The sequence below is a fragment of the Populus euphratica genome, unplaced genomic scaffold (assembly GCF_000495115.2).
Source record: "Populus euphratica unplaced genomic scaffold, PopEup_1.0 scaffold528.1, whole genome shotgun sequence".
NCBI lineage: Eukaryota > Viridiplantae > Streptophyta > Magnoliopsida > Malpighiales > Salicaceae > Populus > Populus euphratica.
The window spans coordinates 317063-330452 of record NW_011500078.1 but is presented as its reverse complement, the minus strand read 5'-3'; the positions used below and the strand labels follow the sequence as shown (position 1 = coordinate 330452).

Below are 13390 nucleotides of genomic sequence, written 5' to 3'. Positions count from 1 at the left end.
ATCCCGTAATTGATTCATTTCATCTGCACTTTCGCAAAGAACAAGTGAACGAAAGAAATAGGTCTTTCTCTCTCACACACAGTGAACGAAAGAAATAGCTCTTTCTCTCTCACACACATTTCCCTAAAAGAAAAAAGCTATTTTATTCAAATGTGAAAAAGAAAAGTATTATCTTCTCCCAGTCCAAACTCGTACATTTATTATTAAACACTATACTAAAAAGCTAATAATCTGCTAACCCAAAATAAAAGGTTATGGGTTGCATTGGTCTACGCTACAAATTTGAGAATTAACTATTACTCAAATTTATTAGTGTTTAACTGTAGTACATAATATTATTTGTTAAAACTAAATTCATTGTAAATTATACTGTAAATGCATTGTAAATGCTTTACTATAGACTATGAAAACTTTTATTGTGAATTATATTATTTGACATAAATGTAGTTTAGCTAGAGGACAGAGGCACTAACACAAAGGTACTAAAAACGTTGCCACCTGGTGCTTGGTCTACTCGATTTTGAGTGTCATGGCAAATTAAGAGCACATGTGGCACTTGTTACCAAGCCTACAAGCAGGCCTCCCAAGCATCGCGTGACACTTGCTTTCCTTTCCCTTTGAGTGCAGTTCAAACGGCACGTGACGTTTGAGTTGCCTATATTTTTAGTATAATTGTATAAGAATTTTTTTTAGTATAATTAATGTTTAGAGTGTTAATGATAAAAATATTATTATTTGTTTTATTGATATTATTTTTTTAGTATAATTAATATTAAAAGAATTATTATATTATTTCTTAATATATTTTTTTAGTATAATTGATAGTGTTGGTATTAAAAATATTATTAACTTTTTAGTCTAATTAATAGTATTGATCTCAAAACTATTATTATTTGTTCTATTAATATTATTTTTTAGTATAATTTATAGTATTAGTCTCTAAAATATTATTATATTTGGAGTTATAAATAATAATATTTTTATAATAATTCATATTATTGCTATTAAAAATATTATTATTTTCATTAAAATTTATAAGAGTATCAGTATTATTATTATCATTAATAAATTTTAAAAAACTACTATTACTATAAAAAAAACCACATTGGAACACGTGGCGCTTGGATTCCCTCCTAAGGGCGAACAGCTCAAGTGCCATGTGGCCCTTAGCTTCCTTCCTCTAAAGCCATGTTGGGACACGTGGCGTTTGGGTTCTCTCCTGAGAGCGGACAACCCAAGCACCACGTAGCCCTTGACCTGCTTCCTTTGCATTGCAATCTAAGTGTCAAGTGACGTTTTGTCTTGTGCACTGCTAAACATGACCCAAGACTAGCCTTTTGATGAATTTGATAAAAAAATATTATATCATTTACTAATTTTATCAAATGTATTGTAATAATAATTTTATCAAATTACACTTAATTTTATATTTACTTTCATTTATAAATTATAAACAAATTATTAGCTGCAAGATACAAAAATAAACTCTAATCCTACTATATAAATGACTCAAATAATCTTTGGTCCTCCGTTTCTTGAGATTCAAAACTAACTTAAAACTAGATTTGGATTAGGTTGGACAGAATCCAAAATAACTTTATGTTCTGACTGTAACAGGATTCAAATATAATTGAAATCTAGCTTGGTAGGACCAATAGGCTTGGGTTCTCCTTCTAATTTTTTTTTGAAAACGGATTCAAATATAATTGAAATCTAGCTTGGGTTCTCCTTCTAATTTTTTTTTTAAAATTAAAAATAAGCTCCCGATGCAACACGGCCACCTAACTAGCAAAGCAAGAAATTGGCTCCAAATAACCAGATATGAGCCACCACAATATGTCGGATGGAACTGACCCCCAAAAACAAGGGTCGATTCCAATATCAAGCAGCTTTTGGTGAAAACAGCCACCTTAGCTAGAACTCCCACAGCAAGGAACCTGCTATCATCTGCACCTTCCACTGGATGCCTTAGCATCAAAAGGTTGAAGAAGAAAAAAAACACCCATTAAAAATCAGTGATTCTGAAAAAACCACGGATTTTGCTTCTTTTTTAGTCTAAAACTATACACTAAAGTTCTTATCTACAAGAGATCCCTTGTGATCCCTTGTAAAGCCCTGTCACCTTCATTTCTGTAGGATTCATTGAGTTGAAAAACTTCATCCGCCACTGAAATACCAGCTCATGAAACAGAGTCTAGGTGAAATATGAGCTCATGAATAGCCGTGCCCCAATATTACGGGGCCCATCATCCCCACCAGTGGCATGAAGTGCAACAGGGATTGTTGAGAGGAGACGCACTGTGAGAGGGAAAACAAAAGGATCAATTTCAGATTCAAAATGGGATCAGGATGCTGGGCTGCACGACATCCCTGGGTACTCTCCATGTCAGGTTCCATGTTATGATCACAAGGATTTACGACCCATGCAACCTCATCGAGTGCCCTGTAATACCCCGGGCCTGCTCTCCTGACAGAGCATTTGGAGGCATGTATGCTTAGCACCAGTGTCGATGTAGCTTCAAGCCATTCCACTGTGAGGCCTTCAACTTCATCATAATATATACGTCTTTCAATCTGAAAGCATGTGTGGTTGAAAATAAGAGACCATTATGCAATCTAGTCAAAACTGTGGATAATATATAGGTAGATATACTCACAGCTAGTTTGTGGATATAAATGGACATAAACCTTGGACCAAGACCCAAAACTCTGGCATCAGACAATAAAACCTGCAGGACATAAGAACGAAGGAAATGGATTCCTGGCCATATATGTAAACAAACACATGATAATTGAATAGAATCCAGGGCATATTAACCATTTAATGGCCAATCACTAACAAAAACTACCTCATCTAAAATTTGTTTCATCAAATTTATCATCCTATTATGTGTTATGTAAGTTCAACAAATTTTGTAACTTAAAGAAACAGGATGCAAGAGCATATTATAGGATGAGAGAACTGAACATTCAGGTCCAAATAAAGGGAGAAAACTTACCCCCTTTCTCTTCACTGAAACCCACATGTAAAGCTTATCACAGGCATCCTTGACATGCCTGCTAGCCAGCTATCTCTCATTGTTATAAGCTGCAATATCTGTGAGTAATTCTGTGCAGGGAATTCTATGCTTTAATGCTGCAGCTGATAATGCTTCCCTGCCTTCTGAGGATCCTGCAGCATCTTTAAGAAAACAAATACCAGGGAAGCATCTTGTCACTTCTTCACCCGGCCTCACTTTATGAGACTTTCTTCTATTCATCATATACAATTGTTCAGCTTCTATTGCTGCAGCCAGTGTTCGATGGACAACAATATCAGGATATCGGCGCAGTGGTGAAGTAAAATGCGTGTAGAGAGGAACAGCCAGTGCATAATGACCCCAATCATTCATATTATCTTTTCAAATCACCACTACAAAAGTAGGTCGCCAACTGCATTGGCCTTGAAGCATAGTTGATAAGAATATTAAATAGCACAGAGTCATCCTTGAGCTTTTCTTTGATGTGCTCTAATGACCGATGGAAGTTACCAGAAGAAGTGTCCAATTCTAAACCATGCTTGCAACAAAAAGCTTCAAACTCTTTAAGTTTCTGTATATTAGGTTCAGGGTGCCTCCGCAGCAATGCATTATCTGGAAAAGCTCGAGATATGATTTCAGCAGTGGTCCTGTTCGCCAAAAGCATAAACTCCTCAACGAGAAAATTTGAGTCCTTTCGCCCACAAAGTGTGTTATCATATGGAACTCCATGTTTATCAAACGAAAAGACAATTTTACAACTTTCAAGCTGTAGAGCCCCATCAGCAAACCTCTTTTCCCTTAAAGTCTTTGAAATTTCATGAAGACACTTAATAGATCCAATTACATCTGCCCATTCAAAATGACCGTGCAACTGGGGAAGGTCCCTGAAGTTGTTGTGAGTCTCTGCATCAATCATCCCATCAAAAATCTCCCGAGCGTGTTCATATGAAAGCTTGCAACAAGATTGTATCACAGTGCGACCAATCCAGCGATCTACAACATTCCCAGAACTGTTCAACTTCCAGAAGATAGAAAATGCGAGCCTATCAACACCAGGGTTAAGAGAACCTACGTCCTTAGAAAGCAATGGAGGCAACATTGGTATTTTGCGCTGTGACATATAAACACTGGTTGATCGAATCTGAGCTTCTTTGTCTAAGGCTGTGTTAGGTAAAACAAAATATGACACATCAGTAATGTGGACACCCACTCTGACAAGGCCATTGGGTAACCTTTGAACTGAGAGAGCATCATCTAAATCAGTAGCAATAGTAGGGTCGATGGTAAATATGCACAAATTGCTAAGATCTCTTCTGTTTTGGAATTCTTCTTTTGGCACCTCCCATGTATTGCTTGGAAGACAGGAAAGTGATTCAGGAGAAAATTCAGAACAACAAACTGCATTTTCATGTAAAATAGCATTGATTTGCGACTCCATTTCACTACCCCATCCAAAAACATAAGAGACATGGGCTTCTGGAAAGGGACTTTCATCACTCCATTTATCAATCTGTGCAGCCACCAATTCCATTTCAACTGTTTCATCTTCATCCTCCAACCTTTTCTTGATGCAGTTAGGTAAACTGCTCACAAGGACCATCCGTTTTGGGAATCTTGGGTCAGCAGGCATAATCTCAATGTATTCGCAGTTTGAAATTGATAGCAAGCTCTTGTTCTTTTTTGCATCTTTTTTACAACCTTCCCTGTAGTAAAACCACTGCTTAACATTGAGAAAGCCAACAATAACATCTCGACGAGGAGATTTCTCAATGATAGCAACAACTCTACATGTTGGTCGTTTCGACGGGTATGAACTAATCATAGAACACATCCTCCCCACACCATTCAAAACTTCACTCTGCCCCATAGAATGAGCAACATGTGAAGAATCTGAAGGAGACTGGTGATGACCATTAGCATAATTATAACCCACTGGCCCACTCAGTTCATCATGAACATCTTCACCAGGACATGAACTATACTCGTAATAAAACCCCTTACGAGGAACCAAGGAATTTCCAAAATCAGCATACTTACAATCCATGTTCAGTTTACTTCTACCTTGGCGACTACCACCAGCTTTTCCATTGGCTTCGAGATGTAAATTGCTATCCTCTGCTGTGGAAAGATTGTTTGATGGCTCATTTGACCCTTTCATCTTGGTCCAGAATGACAAAGGATCAACCTCGATGACCACAACATCACCTTCCACCTGTACATGAAAAAGTTTCACTCAATACCAAAAGAGTGAAATCTAGCTCCCATATGTTGTCAAAGATTCTTTTAGCGATTTTAGATAAGTAGATCAGGCATCTTGTTTGAAATGCATCTTCGTCATTTTCAAACTACTCGGTGAGAATTTACCAACCAACAAATATTTGAAAAAAAAATGGAGAAGCTCAAACTTACAGCCCTGTTCTGTGCAGCAATTCCACTGATAAGAAGATCTGTAGGAACTCCCTCAATTTTGCAGTATGCCTACCATATACTTGTAAAATTATGCAATAAATTTATCAATTTATACCTAAGTATGATTAAAAAAATAGGATTAATGATTTTTGAAATTGCGATGACAAATATGTAATACCTACAAACATGTCTTAATTTTATTAACTCAATAATTTTATAATTAACTATACTAATATTTTTTTGAAAGTATTATGAATGAACTTCATATTATCAATTTTTCGATCATTTTTATCTAAATTATACATTCCACGTATTTTATTTCCACTCTCCCTATTAAATATCACTTTCTTAGTTATTAATCTTTTGGCTACTATATATCAATCACATCTGCTCCTTAGTTTCAATTCTTTCAACTATTAAGTAATAAGATTTTTGAAGGCATAAACTCTCAATTGATCTAATAATAGCATGGTCTTATTATTATTTGACACGATCAATTTATGACATCCATGCATATTTAACTTCTAATGTATTATTTATGACATCCATGCATATTTACTTCTAATGTATTATGTTTATTTTTTATTATATTATTACCCTTCATAAAAAAACTATTATTCTCAGGGTGTTTAATTTTTTATTTGTCACTCACATCAATATCTTAAGACTAACCAAACAATACTTCAATTTTTTATTTATCTATCTTTTTAATCATTAGATTTTACAGTTCATTATCTTAATTCTTGTCCTTCTAACTATTAATATCAAATCAAACAATACTTCAATTTCTTAGTTATCTACCCTTTTAATCATTAGATTTTATAGTTCATTATCTTAATTCTTGTCCTTCTAACTATTAATGTCAAATCATTCTTTTTTCTTAGTCACCATCTTTTCGATTAGTAAATATCAATTTATGTCATATTCATAGTTACAAATCTTATAGTTACTATGTATTATTTCATATTATATCCTTAATCAGCAATATTTTGATAATTAAATATTAATCCATACCAAATCATTAGTTATCGACATTATAGTCACGAAATATCGATCCACATTAAATAATTAAATATTGATATTACGGTCACTAAGTATCAATTCACATTATATCTTTAGTTATCGACACTTCGACTACTAAGTATCACTCCATGTTATATCCTTACTTATCGACACTTCAACCACTAAATATCGCTCCATACCTTTCATATACTTAATTTCACTATTTCATAACATTTTTGACATTTCATCTCATTTCATTCCAAACATTTACTATGCTCATTTCATCTATATACGTTATCTTGTTGTGTTCGATCTAAATTCACAAATTTATCAATACATAATGTCATCATTTCCAAATCAACTTTGCGATTTCAATGGTACACAATCCCATCATATCCGATCCATTTCATAATTACAATAACATATCAATTCTAGATTTCATAAATAAATTATATTAAACTTAAATAAAAACAAAGTGTCAAGCACCTACTTGGTATTTACATGGAGACCTGATCTTCCTGCTTCAAGTTTCTACTTTCAAAGTCCCTCCTCAATTCCAATGAGTATCTCATATCATTGTTAAAACTCATATAATCACTAAGATCATCATTCATGATTGAAATAAACTTTAATGAATATACTATTTTGTTCTTTAATCATATTCATTCATATTCAGTATTTATTATGTCATTTTTAATCAATTAGTTTTGTTAGTTAATATCAATTCTCATTTTATCATTTATAGCTTAGTAATATCACTTTTTAATTTCAACAAATATTACACCATTTATGGCTCGCCAAGGTTGTATATATTACTTATTCACTTTAGAATCAAATTTAATATCCTAACATTTTAGTCAATAATTTTCAATGTTTAGCATTTTCTTAAACACATGATAAATACCAATCCAGCCCATCTATTTCATAGATATTTCACATATATATCCTCCTTAATCACACTAGCAAACATTTGTATATTATAAATTAATTCGATCATGATTTTAATATGAATCTCAGGATGTATTCATCTTTATAATATATGTTTATATAATTTCCAGCACCATTCTCATTTATAAGATCATTCAACACACAATCATATTGATTTAGCATTTATAACACACACTTACTCTTTTCTTTTTTTATCATAACAACTTATATTTATACATATTCACAATTGTCATCACGATTTACATATATATATATATATGCATTCATGGCTGTCATGGCAACCCAATTTAACGCACACAAGGGTTGTTATAACAATCCCCATGGATATGACTTCCTTATAGCCTATTTTATACACCTTTTGGGTTGCCAAAACAACTATTTTTTTTTTATTTAAATAGGCTGTCATAACAGGCCAATTTACATGCCTATAGGTTGTCATGACAATCTATTTTTTCATGTTTTTGTTTTGTTCTTTAATCATATTCATTCATATTTAGTATTTATTATGTCATTTTTAACCAACTAGTTTTGTTAGTTAATATCAATACTCATTTTATCATCTATAGCTTAGCAATATCACTTTTTAATTTCAACAAATATTACACCATTTATGGCTCGCCAAGGTTGTATATATTACTTATTCACTTTAGAATCAAATTTAATATCCTAACATTTTAGTCAATAATTTTCAATGTTTAGCATTTTCTTAAACACATGATAAATACCAATCCAGCCCATCTATTTCATAGATATTAAATAGATATTTCACATATATATCCTCCTTAATCACACTAGCAAACATTTGTATATTATAAATTAATTCGATCATGATTTTAATCTGAATCTCAAGATGTATTCATCTTTATAATATATGTTTATATAATTTCCAGCACCATTCTCATTTATAAGATCATTCAACACACAATCATATTGATTTAGCATTTATAACGTGCACTTACTTCTTTTTTTTTATCATAACAACTTATATTTATACATATTCACAATTGTCATCATGATTTACATATATATGCATTCATGGCTGTCATAGCAACCCAATTTAATGCACACAAGGGTTGTTATAACAATCCCCGTGGACATGGCTTCCTTATAGCCTATTTTATACACCTTTTGGGTTGCTAAAACAACTATTTTTTTTTTATATAAGTAGGCTGTTATAACAGGCCATATTTTCATGTCTATAGGTTGTCATGACAACCTATTTTTTTTATGTTTTTTAGTTATCATTACAATCTCTTTTTTCATGTACATAGACTGTCAAAACAACTCACATTTACATACTTTTGATCTATTATCACAACCCATTATTTTCATGTATATGGGCTGTCAAGATAGCCTATATTTATGTACATAATATGGCCCAAACTTGCCCAAACTCATGCAATATGTTAGCCCTCAGTTTACTTATAATTAAACTTTCATAATGACTCAATTTCACATGGTTTTTCATTGTCATAACAACCCTCCTTCACCCTTATTTGGGTTGTCACAATAGTCTATTTTTTCAACCATACATGGTTGTCATGATAGCCCTCATGCACTTATTTAATTTATATAACATATTACTAAAATTTTAACCAAATTTCATTATTACTTGGTCTCTAATTTTGCTAGCATCTTAGATAGAATAACACGCCCATAAACATTCATTCTCAATACTTACACCTATCATATCAAGCACTTAATGGCCATCCAAAATAATCATCATTTTTCACAAAATTTAACTATACTTAAAACTTTCCAACACACCAAATATGGTTCAAACACAACATAATAATTTCACAAGTATTTCCATCATTATTTATACATCAAAACAACATAATAAAACAAATTTCAAAGCCCCCAAAATTTTCTTTTAATGGTCATCCACTATAGGCTCCATTTTTTTTCGATTGGTTTTCAATTTCTTCAATAATACACCTTAATCATTATCCAAACCTCTTTTTAATAGTTATATATTCTCAAATTTCCTTTGACATTTACTCATGAACCTTAAAAATAAAATTTTATGGATTTTATTCCCCCCTTCCAAAGAACAAGAAATAAATGAATTTAATAGAGGATAAGAACTTCACCTTTGCTAGTTTAACTTCGTTGAGTATATTCTTGCAAACTTTCCAAAATTCGATCTTCTTCTTTTCAAATTTTAACGCTCCTCTCACTATTCTCCCACTCTTCAAACTTTCATTCTCTCTTTAAAACTTTTTATATTTGTTTTTTTATTCACATACACGCACCATCTCTCTCATAGTTCTTATAGAAAGACATGCAAGATGATATTTTATTTTGAAGAGAATAAGAACAAAGTCCCTTCTCTCTTCCATGCTATTGTTTTTATGTGAACAATAACTTTATAGCAGATAAGGTTTAAAATTTAAGTTAATTATCATTTTACCCTTACTAATGCCATTCTAATTCTAGTTTGTTGTATTGATCTGTCATTGTATTTTTTTTTGGATTTTTTTAAGCTTTGTTTATCTTAAAAATTTAACCCGAGAAAAGAAAATATATCATAAGATGCTTTGTGAAATTTCAGCCCAATCCAATAGTTGGATTGGAAGATACACTCAATATTATAAAACTCAAAATCAATATTTTTTTGCCAAAAATCCAATTTTAACATACCATGTAACTTACTTAAATCATTGTGGGTTTTAGAATAATTTGTTGGAGACTCCTATTCATAATTATCATAAAATTTAAATGCTTTTACAATTTTTTGTTCAAATAACACAATTGTGCATGATGTTTCTATAAAAAATCATTGTTTCTTGTGCAAATAGTCATACATTAATTTATTTAAAACTTCCTACTATTTTATAAATAATATCACCCAAATTTGTGAAATTTCTGGCCTCAAATCATTATTTTACCCGATCAGAAAATTTACATGACTTGTTGCTAGTTTATATTTGATGTATCGATTTCTTGCTTTATTTCATTTGAAATTTAAATTAATCTCCTGAGAATGTTCATTCCAATTCACAAGAATTTTTTTCTTAATTTATCATTTTCAATTAATAATTATCCTATTTAACCTAGACTTATCGATTTTAGATTGAGGTTTTACAAAACAAATCCTAATTAAATTGACATAGGTCAAGTCAGTTTTGAAAGGAAAAAAACCAACTTATACTAGTCGATTTGAACTAGTTGGTTTGTTCGGTTGATAATTTAAAAAAATATATAAATTTTGGTTTGATTGATTTTTTAACCAAATATCAAATCAAACAAAACAAAAAATGCTCACTCCTGATATCACATAAAAGTTCTATACATATAGGATTTTTCTTTTTTCACTGCATAATAAAAACTAGCTATGTAACTTGTGTTCTACTGCAAATCAAATAAAAAAAATTGGTTAAAAAATTAATGTTTAGTTGATGCAAGCGCATTTTAAAAAAGAGAAAAATCCAATGTTGAATGATGAAAAAAAATAAGAAAAAAATTAATGTCAACTTGTATTAACCTATTAAATCCATGACTCGAGTTATTTGACTAAAATCAACAAATTTTGAAAGACATTGAAGCCCATATTTCAACTAACCAAATGTTGAAAGACTAAATTGAAAAAAAAATCAAACATACAAAAGGATTAAAAAAAAAATTCTGAAAAAGACTTAAGCCCACTCAGGCCAAATCGTCAAACCTACAAGTCATGTTATGAAATTGAGATAACCTAACAAAAGTACAATGAAGAAAATCATGAAACCTAATTTAAAAAAACAAAAACAATGTTGAATGTTGAATCATGAAATGAAATTAATTAAAAAAATAGAAAGTATATGGAAAAAAAAGGCTTGAGTTTGCTCGAGTTAACCTATCAAACCCAAAGATTAGGTTATGAGATTGAGATACTGTAAAGTGAAAGGAAAACAAAGAAAATCATGAAATTCATTTATTAGAAAAAACCAATGTTGAATTATGAGATGAAAAAAATAAATAAAAAAAATGATGCCAACTCATATTAGCTTAAACAACCCATACTCCAGATTATTCGATCAAAAGCACCAAATATGAAAAAGCTATAAAAGCCAATTCTCAAAAAATTAAATATTAAAGGAAAAAACAAAAAAATCAATAACACAAAAGGATTCAAAAGAAAAAAATAGTAACTAAAAGGCAAAAAAAAAATAGAACCTAAGCTAACCCGCCAAATCCATATATCAAGTCATGAGATCGGGAAAATCTTATAAAAAAAAAAATAAAGAAAACCATGAAGCTTTTTAAAAAAATATATAAAAAAAACCAATGTCAAGTAATGAAATAAAAAAAAAAAGTTTTAAAAAATAGAAAACCATGTCAGCTTATAAAACTCATGATCTGAGCCATTTGATTGGAAGCACCAAAACTAGAAAAACCATAAAGCTCAAAATTATAAAAAAATAAAATATCAAAAGAAGAAATTGAAAAAAAAATAAATTACAAAATATAATTCAAAAGAAGATATAAAAATTAAAAGAATGATGATTAAATTTGAAATAAGAGATAGAGAGGGTGATAAATTTTAGATTGAAGGGCTAAGTTGAAAAGAAAAATTAATTTAACAACATAATCAAAAGAAAAAACCATCAAAATAATGAGGACTAGATCTTAAAAAATCAATAAATTAAAACATTTTATTATTAAAAACAATTGAAAGTTTAAAAAAGAGGCAAGAAAAAAATGAAGTAAAAAAATCAAATCAAATTTAAAGATTAAAAAATAAAAAAAATCTAGATTGAAGGATATAATTGAAAAAAATAAATAAAAAACTTACAAGATGGTCAAAGACAAAAATTAAAATAATAATAAGAATAAGGATTGATACAAAAATATACCTAATCAAAGGACTACTTTGAAATTTTAAAAAACATGCACAAATCTTGATGAAAGAGAGAGAAGAAAAAGAAAAGAAAAAGGTTTCGGCAATGATATATCTATCAAAACATAACATATGCCGCCTACTGTGGAAAAAGATGACATGAGAAATCTAATGACATGATAGAAATCATTTTTTTAATGTCATTTAATGTGTATGTACTGTCGAAATGCCATGGACTCTCCCACATGCCTAACAGTTTTTTTTTTTTAATTACTGTAAAGATTATTTTACCCCTCTATCAATATGATTATAATGAAAAAAACCCATGTGAAAATATATAAAATATCCCAGAACAAACCTAAATTAATTGTGAGATAAAGGGTAATTTTATGATTTTACTGTGCTAAGAATATGAAAAATATAAAAAACCCCAAAGCAAGACTTAATTAATTATGATATAAAGGGTCTGTGTAAAAAAAAATATAAAATCTACAAAAAACCCTAGCAACCAAGTATTTGATTGTTTTGCTTTTAAGGACAATGACACTATTCCATTGTTAAAAATAAGCTGTAAATACTTTAATACACCCAATTAAAGTGAGAATGACAAATAGATTTAAAAGAAAAAAAATTGCTTTATCCCTAACTTAGTCTGTTAAGTGAATTTCCCACTCCCCTTATGTTTTCCTTATGTTTTTCGTAAATAGAAAGCTATAATATAGCTAGGTGATGATAATATTATCAGGGTAATTTTAATAGCAATTTAATTGGTTAGATTTTAAATTTATTTTTTAATAATATAATTTGAATTTTTTTAAATTATTAAACATCTATATAATTATTAATTTTAAAATCTATAAAATAAATTAAAGTAAATATAAAATAGTCTAGATATCCTTAATAATAATAATAATAAGACATTATCGTAGGACCAAAATGACAGGTTCAAATCTTAAAGCCCATCCAGTTAGATCAAGATTTTGAAGCTGCCATGTTTATTTTTCTATTACTACTACTATATCATGAGGCACCGTATTTGTACCTGCACTTCAATGATTTCATCGTAACCACTAATACTCCACCACGTGCACCTCGACAGGGCTATAGCCAATCAAAATCAACCGAAGGTGTAATAATTATGTCGCTGTTCGAAAGACGCCATCATTGTATATAAGCGTAAAAATTACAG

The 13390-nt window shown here is 30.4% G+C and overlaps 1 pseudogene; it reads right to left on the bottom strand.

Annotated features, from left to right (window-relative positions):
• Nucleotides 1–1779: 1779 nt before the first annotated feature.
• Nucleotides 1780–7045, bottom strand: LOC105108725 (DIS3-like exonuclease 2; annotated as a pseudogene).
• Nucleotides 7046–13390: the final 6345 nt, after the last annotated feature.